The sequence below is a fragment of the Terrapene carolina genome, unplaced genomic scaffold (genome assembly GCF_002925995.2).
Source record: "Terrapene carolina triunguis isolate 2854851 unplaced genomic scaffold, T_m_triunguis-2.0 Scaffold173, whole genome shotgun sequence".
Taxonomy (NCBI): Eukaryota; Metazoa; Chordata; order Testudines; family Emydidae; genus Terrapene; species Terrapene triunguis.
Window position 1 is genome coordinate 1,946,572 of NW_020664524.1, and position 16,319 is coordinate 1,962,890.

A 16,319-nucleotide genomic window follows, 5' to 3' on the forward strand; every position below is an offset into this window, starting at 1 on the left:
CACCGCTTCTCTCCTTTTCTCTGGGCCAAAGTCAGATGCTGCAGTATAAAGCATATGAGTTACAAATACATAGAGTAAGATATTCCAACCTCTCTTCTGCCCCCCCCCCCCCCCCCCCCTTAAATAAATAAGTTCTAAGAAATCCTGGCTTTACAACCTTCAGTGTATCTACTCTCAAAGCACCCATGAGGGATGGAAGTGCCATTATTGCCATGAGGCTCAAGGACACTACGTGACTTGCCCGAGGTCAAGCTAATTGAATGTAGGTTCTTCCAAGTTCATACTAATCACCAGGCCATCCTTCCTCCCTTAGCTAAATCCCTCTCAGGCCCATGCTCAGGGGTGGTGCAGTTGTTCATGCTATACTTGGTCTATGGATACACAGTGGACTGTGTGTTTTTTATATCACAGCAATAAGAGCTTGTATTTAACAGCTAAATTATTCTTATTTAAGGGTCACACAACCACAAGAGAAGCCAGAGTCTTCTGTTCACTATGGCCTGCAGTTCAACCTCTTCAGGCCAGAGCCCCATCTTCTAAAATGAAGGATGACCTTTGGTCTCTGCAGCCGCACCTCACATTCTTACACACCCACAGCTGCTTCCCACAGTCTTCAAACTGCTGTTCCAGCACATTACATATATTACAAATCAGTTTTAATTAAAAATATGCATAACGATGATGCACAAGACTAAGTAGAAAGTAAGAGCCAGGAGTTCTGACCCCTCTGTTGTTTTTGTTTCCATTGGGTCTTATCTCTGTATTACAGTACACACTCTTCGGTGCCCCTGTAACCTAACTGCATCATCATGGAATGCTATGGGTGTAGCTTAGTGGGCACTCAATAGGCCAGGTAGAAGATAGACGTTAACATTACCATGTTAGCAAGCCCTGGGAACAATCTGTTTTCTTGCACTTTAAAAAGCCACCTCATTCCATGGTTCCTTGTTGCAGGCATCGTCCATTTGAGGACTGCCCAGATCTCCCTCTCAAGGCCATGCCTTCTAGAGCTGTGTGAATAACTGATGTTTCAGTTCAGTGGCAGTTCAAAAAAAATTGTGAAAAAAACTGTTTTGGGTTGACCCAAAATGAAAACTTTTAAAAATTTCTGGCAACTGAAAAGTCAAAATTTTTTTTTCTCATTTCAGTTCGATTTTTACGCGTTTCTAACATTTTTTTTTCTTTTAAATAAAACTGAAGGAAATTTCAAATTGAAAAAAGTCATTTCAAATTGAAAAATAGAAACATTTAATTTAAAAAATGTCAAAATATTTCAATTTTTGGGTTTTTTTTTCCAACTGAAATAATTCAGCAAAATCGACACAAAATTTGAGAAATCTTTTGGTTGGCCTGAATCTGCATTTTTTCATCAAAAATAATTTTGGCCCCAAAATGTTGCTCAGCTCTAATGTCTTATCTGCTGGCTGCATTGTTATTGAGTGATCTACAGCACTCCCTCTCCTGATGGCTGAGTGCCCTGCCTTCACAGCACTCCCACTGCCTGCTGGCCTGGGGACTCCGAAGACAAGAACCAAGCTGGAGCCTCTTTGAGTATGTTCATATTGTGTTTTAAAATGTGCAGCACTGCGCCTCAGAGTCCGGCTCACACTATGGCACTAAAAACAGCCATGTAGACGTTGCAGCTTGGAATGGAGCTCAGGCTCTGAAACCCACCACCTTTCCTTGCTCCAGAACCGGAGCTTCAGATTCAGCCCAGCTGTTGTTAGTGCCTTGGCGTGAGCCCCGCAAGCCCAAATCTATAGCCCCAGGCTCTGAGACTTGCTGCCATGGATTCTCAAATGCAGCGTGGACATGCCCTCAGAGATCATGGATACAATTTTCTAAAGTGCTTGAGTGTCTTAGGAGCCTAAGTCCCATTTTTAAAAGGGACTTAGGCACTTAGCACACTATGGCTCAATGGGACATAGACTGCTACGTGGTTAAATCACTTGGGAGCTGTTGAAAATGTTACATGATATGATTAAAACCCCAAATCAAACCCGTCCCTTGCAGACTGGTAGTGAACAAGGAGCATGCTTCTCTAGCATGAACATGCAGATTTAATAAGCACCATTCTCTGTTGCATTTACTGTTTAGATTAAATTTTAAACAGCATTTAATTGGCAATTGCTCCATTCTTCCCATTTATTTACCCTGCATTTCACTGTGCTCGTTTGAAAGTCAAATTGAATATACTTTTTTTTTTGGGCACAATATGCTCTCTAATTCTGTGTGATGATCACAGGGGAACTACAGCCAGTCCCCCATATGTGAATGCTAATAGCTGTCATTCACTTTCCTGAAATTATGCTGCTGAGAGAGCCAATGTGTGTGCATTTGTTAGTGAAACTGAGAGATAGATACACATACAGCCTTTCTAAAAGCAATTGTTCACTATATCTTCCTTAGTGCATTTCATTAAGTTGTTTGTTTACTTACAATATTCTTTCACACATTTCTACACTAATTGTTGTGACCTCAGCAACAACAATGGTCAGCACTAGGATTTTCAAAAGAGCCTAAGGGAGCTAGGCATCCATTTTCCACTTCATTTGAGCACTGACTCTCCTAGGTGCCTTTGAAAGTTCCACTTTCTTTCAGGTCAGATCAACATTAAATGGTGTTTTTCAATGATAGTGCATTGCCTTATGGGAGTTGTAGTTCAGAGTGTGTGTTGCCCTCATTCTCCCCTATGGGCCAGCTACCCTGGCTGAACTACTTATCCCATGATGTAGTCTTCTCGCTGACTGATCTGTCTGGTGCATCCTGGGAGATGTAGTCCCGACAGGGTACCTGGAACATAGGGGAGAATGAGGGCACCAGGCAATCTGAACTACTACTTCCATAAGGCAATGCGCCATAATTGGGAAATGCAGTATAATGTTGAACTGACTCAGAATGAAACATTTCATACCAGATCAGCAATCCAAAATATTTTGATTCAGGTTGAACTGACCTGAATTGAAATATTTTGTTTTAGTTTTTTGGCAAAATTGAAATTTCCCCACAGAAAATGTTGATCTTGCTGAAACTGCATTTTCCATTGGATAATCATTCTGAAGGAACATTCCTGGACAGGTTCAAACATAGGTCTTCTGAGCCGCAGGCTAGCACAGATATAACACACCATCCTTCCTGCCATCCTACTATATCCATGTTCACACCACAACCTCCAAGTGTATGTCCACAGTGGAATAAAAAGATCTACAGCCCTGAGTCTCAGAGCCCAGGTCAGCTGAATTTATCTAATCTCTCTGCACCTGAGTTTCCTGTAAAATGGGGATAAATGATGCTTTGCATAGATAGGTTTGTAACATACTTTAACAGCACTACAGAACTGCAGGGTATTATTAATGCCCAACTAAAGGTAATTTCCTATCTTCCCTCCCAGCTCAGGGCTGAAGTATAATGAGGAGGTATTGTGTGAGAGAAAATATGTGCTGCTCAATTCATCAATCATCAGTGGGATTCACACTCTGCTCCCATCCAATTTTTAAGTTCTCAGCCATTTATGAATGACACCAATGTAGTGCACAGGCTTTCAGCTACAGTAAGGCATGCATCTATGCCATGCCAAGAGTCCTAGACCTTTGTGATATCAGAGGTAACGCAATCAATCACCACTCTTACTCTACGGCTAATTTGCATGCAACAATTTCATTGGTTGCATGAGACTGCACAGCTTGTGGTTTATTTGGCCCATCTGCCATTGTTCTTACAGCATGGGGTTTCAGCTACTATTGTATATGTAATGTGACATCCATACTGATTATCAGGAGATTTAGACCTAGCTGGATGAGCGGAAGTCTCAAAGGGGCAATTAAGAAAAAACAGAAAGCGTACAGAGAATGGAAGAAGGGAGGGATCAGCAAGGAAACCTACCTTAGTGAGTTTAGAGCATGTAGGGATGCGGTGAGAAAGGCCAAAAGCCGTGTAGAGTTGGACCTGGCAAGGGGAATTAAATCCAATAGTAAGAGGTTTTATAGCCATATAAATAGGAAGAAAACAAAGAAAGAGGAAGTGGGACCGCTGAAGAATGTGGATGGAGTGGAAATTAAGAATAATCTAGGCATGGCACAATATCTAAATGAATATTTTGCTTCAGTCTTTAATAAGGCAAATGAAGGGTTTAGGAATAGAGGGAGTAGGACAGAGGGGAATAGAGGAGGGGGGATAGACATTACAGTATCAGAGGTGGAAGCCAAACTTGACCAGCTAAACGGGACTAAATCGGGCGGACCGGATGATCTTCATCCTAGAATATTGAAGGAACTGGCGCGAGAAATTGCGAGCCCCTTGGCGACAATTTTTAATGAATCTGTAAACTCGGGGGTGGTACCGTTGGACTGGAGAATAGCTAATGTGGTTCCTATTTTCAAGAAGGGGAAAAAAAGTGACCCGGGTAACTACAGGCCTGTTAGTTTAACTTCTGTAGTATGTAAGATCTTGGAAAAAATCTTGAAGGAGAAAGTAGTTAAGGACCTTGAGGTGAATGGCAATTGGGACAAATTACAACATGGGTTTACGAAAGGCAGGTCGTGCCAAACCAACCTGATCTCCTTCTTTGAGAAAGTAACAGACCTTCTAGATAAAGGAAATGCGGTGGATCTAATATACCTCGATTTTAGTAAAGCGTTTGATACAGTTCCGCATGAGGAATTATTGGTTAAATTGGATAAGATGGGGATCGATAGGAAAATCCAGAGGTGGATAAGGAACTGGTTAAAGGGGAGACTGCAGCGGGTAGTGAAAAGGTGAACTGTCAGATTGGAGGGAGGTCACCAGTGGGGTTCCTCAAGGTTCAGTCCTGGGTCCGATTTTATTTAATCTATTCATTACTGACCTCGGAACCAAATGTAGGAGTGGGCTGATAAAGTTTGCGGATGACACAAAGTTGGGAGGCATTGCCAACTCGGAGAAGGATCGGGATATTCTGCAGGGAGACTTGGATGACCTTGTAAATTGGAGTAATAGTAATAGGATGAGATTTAATAGTGAGAAGTGTAAGGTGATGCATTTAGGGATGACTAATAAGAATTTCAGTTATAAGCTAGGGACACATAAGTTAGAAGAGACTGAGGAGGAGAAGGACCTCGGAGTCCTGGTTGATCGCAGGATGACTATGAGTCGGCAATGCGATGTGGCTGTGAAAAAAGCTAATGCGATCTTGGGATGCATAAGGCGAGGTATTTCTAGTAGGGACAGGGAGGTGCTGCTTCCGTTATACAAGGCGCTGGTGAGACCTCACTTGGAGTACTGTGTGCAGTTCTGGTCTCCTATGTTTAAAAGGGATGAACTGAAACTGGAACGGGTACAGAGAAGGGCAACTAGGATGATCCGAGGAATGGAAAACCTTTCCTATGAAAGGAGACTCGAGGAGCTTGGTTTGTTTAGCCTAACCAAAAGAAGGCTGAGGGGGGATATGATTGCTCTCTTTAAATATATCAAAGGGATAAATACCAGGGAGGGAGAGGAATTATTTCAGCTCAGTGCTAATGTGGACACGAGAACGAATGGATATAAACTGGCCGTGGGGAAATTTAGGCTTGAAATTAGACGAAGGTTTCTAACCGTCAGAGGGGTGAAATTTTGGAACAGCCTTCCGAGGGAAACGGTGGGGGCGAAAGACCTCTCTGGCTTCAAGATTAGGCTAGATAAGTTTATGGAGGGAATGGTTTGATGGGATTACGTGATTCTAATCAATTAGGCAATAACGGCCATCGCTGGTAAAATGAGAGTCTGGCTAGAGAATCTTGCCTGTATGCTCGGGGTTCTGCTGATCGCCATATTTGGGGTCGGGAAGGAATTTTCCTCCAGGGTAGATTGGCAGTGGCCCTGGAGGTTTTTCGCCTTCCTCCGCAGCATAGGGCAGGGGTCGCAAGCTGGAAGATTCTCTGCGACTTGAAGTCTTTAGATCACGATCTGGAGACTTCAACAGCAGAGTTAAGGGAAAGTGGGGGGGGTCAGCTTTTGTGGCCTGCATCATGCGGGGGGTCAGACTAGATGACCATATTGGTCCCTTCTGACCTTAAAGTCTATGAGTCTATGAGTCTATGAGTTGGAATCAAACCTGGCAAAGTTCGCATACATATGTTTGGGACCTTTCACCTAGATAGATGGTGATGAGCTAAAGCATAAGGTCCATATATGGCTGTGACCTTTAACATGGAGGATGCATTAAAGCAAGTTGGCATAGGGGCTTCCCTAAGTTCATACCCTTTTAAACTTATCAAGTACACCACAACTTGGAAAGAACTGAAATAACTGGTTAGGACAGAAATAACAAATGTGATACCTAACCATAAAAGGGCCATGGTAACAAATGGCTATATATGATAATAAGTTAAGATCACTGATATACTAACCTATAGGAAAAAGACACTCCAACATTAGTAAGATGAGGAAATATAAATAAGAAAAAGGGGGAAAATCCCCTTTTGAATATGCATCAAACATAGCGTAATGTAATGTATTATAAAAGTGGCATCCCAGCCTAGGGGCGGTAGGAGAGAGAGAGAGACCTTGGAGATGCCCGAATCATGGCCACTGGTGCTGATGGGGAAGGTGATGAGGAAGATGACGGCTAACATTTCAGGTTGTTTTACAGGAGATGGTGTGGGTATATGGATCTGGAGATGTACATTCTGTAGTATATCTATCTATCTTACTAAGTTGGGGTATTTGTGACTGTGCTAAATGTATTTGTAAATTGTAAATGTAAATTATATTTGTAAATATAAAAGAGTTCCTATAGTGTGAGTGTTGCAACTGTGCACATCAGGGTTCCCAACTATATAATAATTAGAATAATACTGGGCCTGCTCTTGGGGCAAAAACCTGGCAGCCCTCAAAGTAATATTTGGGGATTCTCCAGTAATCAATATAATTAATACACAATCTAAAGATTGGGCAACAATGGGCCAATTGGGACACCTATGCTGAGAGGCAACTGCTGCTTCTTGCACATAACCAACTCATCCCTAATTTTAGTGCCAAGGTTTTAAACACACTTATGAACTCCCATAGGAATGATATCAGTGCCTGCAAAGGGCTAGCCTGAGTGTTTAAATAGGTGGTGGGAGCTGTCACATTGGCATTGTTTCTGATATTGATTTGGAAACATCTTGTCCCCACAAAGCTATCAGAGCCACTGGCTCTTTTTTACAGACCATTTGAAATGATCTAGAGGTGCTGTTTGCCAGAAGCTGGGAATGGGCGACAGGGGATGGATCACTTGATGATTCCCTGTTCTGTTCATTCCCTCTGGAGCACCTGGCACTGGCCACTGTCAGAAGACAGGATACTGGGCTAGATGGACCTTTGGTCTGACCCAGGATGGCTGTTCTTATGAGGGAGAAAAGAGTGAGCACCTCTCCTCCTTGTAGCTAACATGTTCTTGGGGGGAAAGGGGCAGAAGTGGAAACAGCCTGAGTGAGGGCATGTGTCTGTCTCAATCTCGACGACAGCCTGCCCCCTGTTTTGCTATCTATTTATTTAAGGGATGGGGCACAGGTAATGGATCTAAGGAGCAGACATGTGTTGCCTTGCTTTTGCCAAACAGTCTCATTTAATCCCAGCAATGGAGAAACCCCGACCCCCCGCAAAAACTGGGGGCTCTGGCATAGGAAAGTTTATGGAACTGGGGCACCCGTCAAAACATTCTAGTGACCAAATCAAAGGTAAAATCCATCATCCATAAAAGAGGATCTGCATCTGTACTGGGATTCTCATCAGGAAGTGAGGCAGAGCGAGAAAGGATGGTCTTGTGGCTAACACATTGTACTAGGGCTCAGAAAATCTGTGATCAGTTCCCAGCTCTGCCACAGACTCCATGTGTGACCTTGGGCAAGTCACCCAAGCTATGTCTATACTTATGGCGGCATGTAGAGTACAGGTGCCACTTGCCCTGAGGAGAGGCTTTGGCAGGGGGGAGGCAGCGGGGAAGGACTCTGGCAGTGGGGAGCTGCGGGAGCCTTTCACTATGGTGGGGTCAGGCTCCAGCACCAGGGAGGCAGCCGGACACTAAACTGCAGCGTAGGTGTGGGAAGCCAAGCTTGGGTGTGTAGAGGGCCCATGAGGGGTATATACTCTGGGGGTTCAGTCATGTAGGACACTACTCACCTAAGCAGTGCCTCACTGTTTACACCTGTGGTAGTTGGGCATGCAGCGTCTGCACAGTACACGATGCCAAAAGTGTAGATCTTCTCTTAGTTTCTTTGTAGCTCAGTTACCATTGGTGAAAGGGAGACAATAAGTCTTCCTTTCTCCCCACCTTTTGCCTGTCTTGTTTGATTAGTGTGACAAAGTTCCTCCTCTATCTTGGTGGGTCCTGCGCTTATTGGCGGATTTTCTTGCCTCAGAGATTCACCATGTGGGTTGGGGAACAGCCCAGAGACCTTCCCCTCTGGGAGAACCCACAGTCCAGGTCAATTGGGAGGTTTGGGGGGAACCCGGGCCCGCCCTCTACTCTGGGTTCCAGCCCAGGGCCCTGTGGACTGCAGCTGTCTATAGTGCCTCCTGTAACAGCTGCATGACAGCTACAACTCCCTGGGCTACTTCCCCATGGCCTCCTCCAAACACCTTCCTTATTCTCACCACAGGACCTTCCTCCTCGTGTCTGATAACGCTTGTGCTCCTCAGTCCTCCAGCGGTACACCCTCACACTCTCAGCTCCTTACACCTCTTGCTCCCAGCTCCTCACACTCCCCCAACAAACTGGGGTGAGCTCCTTTTTAAAACCCAGGTGCCCTGATTAGCCTGCCTTAATTGATTCTAGAAGCTTCAGCTACGTACAGCTTAATTGGCTTCAGGTGTCCTAATTAGTCTGTCTGCCTTAACTGGTTCTAGCAGGTTCCTGATTACTCTAGTGCAGTACCTGCTCTGGTCACTCAGAGAACAGAAAACTACTCATCCGGTGACCAGTATATCTGCCCTCTACCAGACTCCTGTAAGTTGTCCCCTGTAATTTTTTGGTCTCCAGGTCCTGTGGACCCCCCCTTAGGCTGGGGGGGGGATCCTTTAGCAGTGAGTGGGCTTCGCCCGCCCACTTCCTGGATCCCAATAGGACCAGACTCCTGTACCCCACTGGTCTGGGTCTGTCACATTAGACTGTAAGCTCCTTGGGGCAGGGACTCTCTCTTACTACGTACAGCATCTAGCACAACAGGGCTCTGATTTTGGCTGAGGCCTCGAGCTGCTACAGTAATAAAAATGAATAATGCTGAAGCATATGATCCTGAATAAGACGTGTACATTACCCTATAGCAATCTGTGCAGGCAATATGGGTATTAAAGAACAGATGCGGGAACTTACCAAATGGGAAGAAACAAATATGAAAGAACAATATTCTTGAGAGAAGCTGCTCATAGAATTAGACCTATGGCCTAATGAGCATGCAAATGAATAGCAGGCCTGAAATCCTAGGGAATAAGCTGCATGGGAAGAATGGGTTATACTTCATGTAGACCTTTACATCTGTGCCAAGTGGCTGTAAAATATTGCTATTCTGGTGTGGCACAAATGGATACTTTGTAAGAAGTGGGTGATAAATCTGTCCAGGATGTTAAAGAGAAAAGGGACTGATGCTGGAAAAGTATCAACATCCTAATATTAAATTTGACAATGTTTTACCACCGAAGAGCTGCTTGTGGAAGGAGGCAGCCTCTAGCTAGAAAACACTGTGCTCTGCCTTGCAGCTTAATTCCTCAGAAAAGCAATTTAGCATGTGTCAGCTTTACTAAAACAATGGGCTCTCCAATATGGATTGATTTATCCTACACCTGAAGGCCTGTAAGGACATGGTTACTGAACAGTTCTCTGAAGACAGAGAAGAGATGTGAAAGGAGAGGATATCATTAAATGCAACTTAGACACAAATTGGTACTTTTAAATTTCACTTGCATGCGCACACACACACACGAGTTGCTGTAAAGGGAACACTAATAATGGGCCAGAAAGCAGGAGGCAGTATAGAAACACAGTCTGTCATACAGTGTGAAGATGCATGCAGAAAGGTCCAGCAACAGGCAGTCCTCAGAGTTAAGAGGTTTTTCTCCCCATGGAAAATTTCTACATTTCAACAAGAAAAAACAATTAAAACAATTTTTTTTGATAAAAACTTGAATTTTTCTGCAGAAAGAGGACAGGGTTCACAAACAATTGGGTTTAATCAAAACCCCAATTTTCTGCTGGAACCCAGTTTAGAGGGAAAACTTGCAGCCAGCCCTAATGATTACTCTTAATACCTTATAAGTGGGATTTTCTATAGTGAAGTCAGTGGCATTGACAGCAAGGTCTATCTAATCAACCCATAACATGACACACATAGATGGGCTGCCACTAGCAGGGACTAAACCCATAGTCTCTGGGCCTAACAAAACAAGCTTCTATGGCCCGAGCTAAAGAACGCAGCTTTCCTAGCTTAAGGGGCAGTAGTGGATTCTAAACCTCTCTACGTGGACTAACAACTAGAAGGAGACAAAGAACCAGACTGCATAAGCAAGAATTACAAATATCTTAGCAAAAGATGGTGTCATAACTATAAAGGGAAGGGTAAAAGCCCTCCTGTGTACAATACTATAAAATCCCTCCTGGCCAGAGACTCCAAAATCCTTTTACCTGTAAAGGGTTAAGAAGCTCAGGTAACTTGGCTGACACCTGACCCAAAGGACCAATAAGGGGACAAGATACTTTCAAATCTTGGTGGGGGGGGAAGGCTTTTGTTTGTGCTCTTTGTTTTGGGGGTTGTTCGCTCTTGGGACTAAGAGGGACCAGACATCAATCCATGTTCTCCAAATCTTTCTGAACAAGTATCTCATATTTCAAACTTGTAAGTAACAGCCAGGCAAGGCGTGTTAATTTTATCTTTGTTTCCTCAACTTGTAAATGTTCCTTTTGCTAGAGAGTTTACCTCTGTTTGCTGTAACTTTGAACCTAAGGCTAGAGGGGGTTTCTCTGGGCTCTTTGAATCAGATTACCCTGTAAAGTTATTTTCCATCCTGATTTTACAGAGATGATTTTTACCTTTCTTTCTTTAATTAAAAGCCTTCTGTTTAAGAACCTGATTGATTTTTCCTTGTTTTAAGATCCAAGGGGGTTGGATCTGGACTCACCAGGAATTGATGGGGGGAAAGGAGGGGGAATGGTTAATTTCTCCTTGTTTTAAGATCCAAGGGTTTGGATCGGTGTTCACCAGGGAATTGGTGGAGAAGTCTCTCAAGGCTACCCAGGGAAGGGTTATAGTACTTGGGAGGGAGCTATTCTGGGGGGAGGTAGACAGAGTTTCCCAAATAACTCATAAATAATTTGCGTCGTGGCACCAAAAGCAGATCTAAGCTGGTAGTTAAGCTTAGAGGTTCTCATGCAGGTCCCCACATCTGTACCCTAGAGTTTAGAGTGGGGAAGGAACCTTGACAGATGAGCTAGATAAACCTAACAGCCACATTGTGTCCTGTGCATGGGCTGGTCACAGATGTAGGCCTTGTGTTTCCCTGAGTGCAACTGCTCTGGGTTAGCCATTCTAGCTGCGCCAGCTAACTGAGTTGACTGGCTACAGAGATTAAACTTTTCTGCGTCCATTAAGGGGTGGGTGGCCAGTGGGTCCATGTGGCAATAGCAAATGCCAGTCAATACACCTGGAGAAGGACAGTTGGTTTTATTGTAAGTAGGTCACACTATACAAATGTAATCCTTCTGCCAGGTGTGACTGGCAACAGAAAGGGCTAAGTTCAATTTTCTAGAGGTTCCTTCTGACAATGTAAACAACACTGCTCAAGCCCCACCCAGAAACCTGGGAAAGTGTATATACTACCTCGTGTGCCCCGATAGGCAATACTTCCCCACTCACAAGCACTGAGTGCAGGGGTTTAAAACAAAGAGAGCTTTGGAGGAGCAGGGAGGGGGAAGAGACTAAACCAGGGAAAGCCAGCAATCAATAAATAAACAAATCCTATAAGGTAAGACACACACTTCCAGGGCATCTTAGCAGTCCTCTCAACCTCAGTCCTCCTCTGGCACTTGTGACTCGCTGAATGCGTTCTAGCCACTTCCCTGCACTCCAGCTCCCTGCCCGCAGTCTGTTGTCTTCGGTTGGTGGAGGCCAAGGATTCTGGCAGGTCAGTGGTGTCTGGGCTGCTCTGGGGCCTCTACCACAAGACCCAGCTCAGGTGATTTCAGCTTTGATTGCTAGATAGGGAGGCCCACACCGGAGTCCCCCAAGTAGGCTGCTGTTCTCTGTAGCTGCAGCCCAAGCTACCTCAGAGCCATCACCCGCACCAATGCTGCCCGTGCACCATCTGCCATCTCAAAGCCACCTCAACTCTGCACCACCCACTGTTTTGTAGCTGTCTCAGCTCAACTGTTTAAAGAAGAATCAGTGGTATACAGGACCCTTAACAATATTCTTATCACCACAAGGGCAGTCCCAAAAGAACTCAACAGAACCCTGCAGTCTCCATCAGGGTGACCCCTCACCCCAGGCACATTTGATGAAGGACCAATGAAACTTGTTTGTAAACCTTCCTCTGTACATGGTGCTCCTCAGATGTTTGTTTCTGGCCTCTTGCATGAAGTATGAGAGAGAGAAGAAGGAGGGCCTTCTCCCCAGATATTTCTATCCCCTCCTGAGTGTCTGTGCAGTGGGCCTTTTGAGGGAGAAAGTATCACCCATTTCCCTGCTTGCCCTGGCATGGGATTTTGTGCTCCCTCTTGCAGGTTGTGCCTCTTTCTGTTTGCAAATTGTCCAAGAACACTTTACAATTTTCTCCTATGTAGTCCTTGCTGACTGAATCATTTCTGTTAATAATTCTTGATCTGGAGTAAGCAGTTCATTGTTTTCATGATAAAGGCCCCTTTGACCGTAGAACAATATCTGGTATATAATATATTCAGGGAGGGGAAGGGAAGATGTAGATAGATTCAAATCCTCTTCCTAAAACTGGAGCTTACTGTAATTGTGGTCAGTCAGAGCATATATTTGTCTCCTAAAAGCACCCAAGCCCTGTGCTCTGTCTTGTTTATCTAGACAGCCTCCCATCGGTAGTGAACCGCTACATGTATTTACAGCTGAGGAGGAAGGGGAAGTACGGTACTTGAAAGGCCCCAATTAGACTCCAGGGAGCACTCTGAGCTAAAGTATCAAAGGATGCCTGGCAGCACCACAGAAATACTGTTGGCATACTGTGAGTTGTGCCTGTGAAATAGCACCTCTGTCTCTGTGGTCCAAAGAGTCTGACAGCGGCCTCTCCAGAGTTTCTACTCCTCAAGGCAGGTTTCTCCTCCATTTACAGGCCCATCTCTTGCTCCTTGCTAGGGTTTTTCTTTCCTTTCTGATTCCTGCTTCTCTTTCTTTCCTCTCCAGTCACCAGGATGGAGGTGTCTCCTTTCTTGGATTCTTAAAGTCTAGTGAGATTACAGCAGGGGACTAGAAATCAGTACTCCTAGGTTCTCTTCCTGCCTTCGACACTGTCATTGACATGAGCCTCCCTATCTCACTTTTCCCATGTGCCAGATGGGAATAATTACATAGCCTCTCTCTACTGTAAAGCACTGGAAGGAGCCAGGCATGTAATATGGTTATTAATCATAGTACAACAACAACAAACCGATATATTTGGGATAGGGTCTGGTTTCCACAGACCAGTTACAGTAACTCAAAGGACAGCTCAGTGACAGAGCAGTCACTGCACCAGGTTCAATTGCTTATGCCAGGACTTGGGCAGAATTGCATACAGCTAGACTGGGCAGAATTTGATTGTTTTTTTTTTATCATTTTGATGGATAATATTGATTTTTAGGTTTAAGCCTGTTTTTCAATTTTCATCAATTTAAATTTTCACAGTTGTGCAAAATTAGGGGGTTTAAACTTTTTTTTTTTTTTGACTTTTATTGATTTAAATGGTCACAGTTGCAGGAGGGACAGACAATATGCGTGTGTGTGGAGGGGGGCAGGCAACAATTATTTAATTACAGTAGATGTTGAGATTAAAAAAGTTAAAGCTTTATAACCATTGAAACACAAACTATTAACATCATATGTCAAAATTTTAGCCTTAAATCAAACTTGAGTAAGTTCTCAAGCAGCATTTTTCTTACTTTGCCAGGCTGTAAATATCAATAATTATCTATGGAACTATTTTTTCATTGGTTTGTGCGCACTCGGTGAAATCAATGTTTATCGATATTTACTGATAAAAATCTAAACCTTCCAAGCCTCCAGAGAGCAATAGCCCAGTTGTTCTGGCGGGTGGATGCTGTAGAGAGCTTCCCCAACTGACAAAGATCGTGTGACGTAGGTGATTTACTGAGTTACACTACACGGTATTTCCAGCCAGCTGTGTGGCAGCTCCAAGGTAACATTTCTGCTATCGCTGATGAAACATGGGGAGAATGACTCTTGTCACCATTAGATACTGTCAGTCTAGAAAATGCAATCTTCTCTCTCTGGAAAAGAATGATACAGTATCTCTCTACTGATGTGTGGGAGTGAAGATGAAGGGTACCTTTGCAAACGTGAGAGACAGAGAGAGGGTCAGGCATGGTCATGAATGCCAGGACTCTGAGTCTAGTGCCACCACATGGAGAGAGGTCAAGAGGGGAAGTGCCATGTCCTAGTCCTTCCTTTGCACTTGATAGCTGGGCTGGCCCCAAATAAGACTGGAAAGGGCACCCTGACCTTTGCCAAAGGGAGGTGCGATAACTGTGCTCCTGTTGCTCTCCAGAGGGAACTGGGACTGTCTGTAGATGAATGCTTCCACAAGTTTCTACTTGGGACAGCGTGGTCCACACCTGCCTCTCCTTTGAGCTGTGTCCCAAAGGCACAATTTAGCCTTGGTTTTGTAGCATACAAGTTTACCTTCAATGCAAAGTGAAGGACTGTGAGAACCAAATATGTTATGGGTAAACTGCTTCTGGTTTATCAAATGCAAAATCCCAGCTACGTGTTTGCACATGGTCAGTTTATACCAGAGCAGGGCTTTAAACATGTACGGAGGAAAGTTGTGCGCTGACATTTTCAGAATATGCACCCTGAATATTAAGCCAACACATGAAGTTGCCAGTGCTGCAGCACAGAACAAGCCCTGTCTTCCAAATCACATGCTCTCACTTGGTTTTTCGGCCCTCGTGTGAGTCTATTTAGAGCTGATGAGAAACTTCTGATGAAACATTTTGTTGGAATTTGCCGATTTGGCAAAATTGCAACATGGTGGAGAGGGCTTGATTTTGCTGGCGTTCTAACAGGATCCAGGCAGGTCTCCATCTGAAACCTGCTTGGTTTCCTGCCAGCTCACCTGCCTGGCTCCTTGGCAGCCTGCCTGGAGAGCTGTTGGAGAGCCCAGGTTCCAGGGTTTGCAGCTCTGGATCAGCTGTCCATGTGGACTGCTCCGGGGCCAGGGACCCCAAATCTTCCAGTATCTGTGGCTCTGGGGCAGCCGGACAGGCGGACTGTCTGGGAGCTGGCACGCCATAACTTTCGGTGGAGAATTTTGAAATAGTTGGGTTTCATTCTTAATCAGAATGGAATCAAATTTCAAAATATCTAAATCCTCTGTGAAACGGAATGACCTTCCCCTGCCGCGCTGTAAGTTTATCTCTATTAAAATTTTAGTCTCAATTTTTGGAACAGCTCCTCACATGCTGTCACTATAGCTTACGTCATGAATATTACTAACTTATGTTCCTACTAATTGCTGCTTGCTGTTTTTTCTTTTAATTTGCTGTAATTAGGAGGACTCATAAAAATAAAACAAGCTTGAGAATAAAAATATTCATTGCAAGAGGCGTAGTAATGCAGTAGGTTACTTCACTAGTTTTCACTCCTACAAAGGGAATCTACAATAGTTTCCTATTTAATGAAGAGTGAAGCCGCCACACCGTGTAGCACAACTGGCAGTCTCATAGAAAGAGCAGATAAAATGTACCCCTGGCCAGTACAAGACTTGTGCACTACTGAAGCCCTATTTCAAGGGCTTAGGTTGGACATAAATGTGCAAATCTTAGGCCAACATAATGTACTAAATCTGGAAAGACACAGAAATGATTAATGTGGCCCCTATGCAAAGATGACATGCAAATGTGTAGCATTCCATATTTTTTGTGTGGATTCTCCACCACTGGTCATTTTAAAATCAAGATTGGCTTTTTTCCTAAGAGATATGAAGTATCTCAACCAGGAATTATTTCAGGGAAGCCCTACAGTCTGTATTATTCACGAGGTCAGACTAGATGATCCCAGTGGTGCCTTCTGGCTTTATAATCTATGAATCATTTAGTTAATCCTCATAACACCCTTATGAGATAGGAGGAGTGGAGTTATTTCCAT

General features: G+C 44.1%; 1 non-coding gene across 1 annotated transcript; it reads left to right on the forward strand.

Annotated features, from left to right (window-relative positions):
• Positions 1 to 15,989: 15,989 nt before the first annotated feature.
• On the forward strand, positions 15,990 to 16,092 carry LOC112102684. Its single transcript, XR_002907768.1, has one exon. It is a non-coding gene; the product is annotated as a U6 spliceosomal RNA (small nuclear RNA).
• Positions 16,093 to 16,319: the final 227 nt, after the last annotated feature.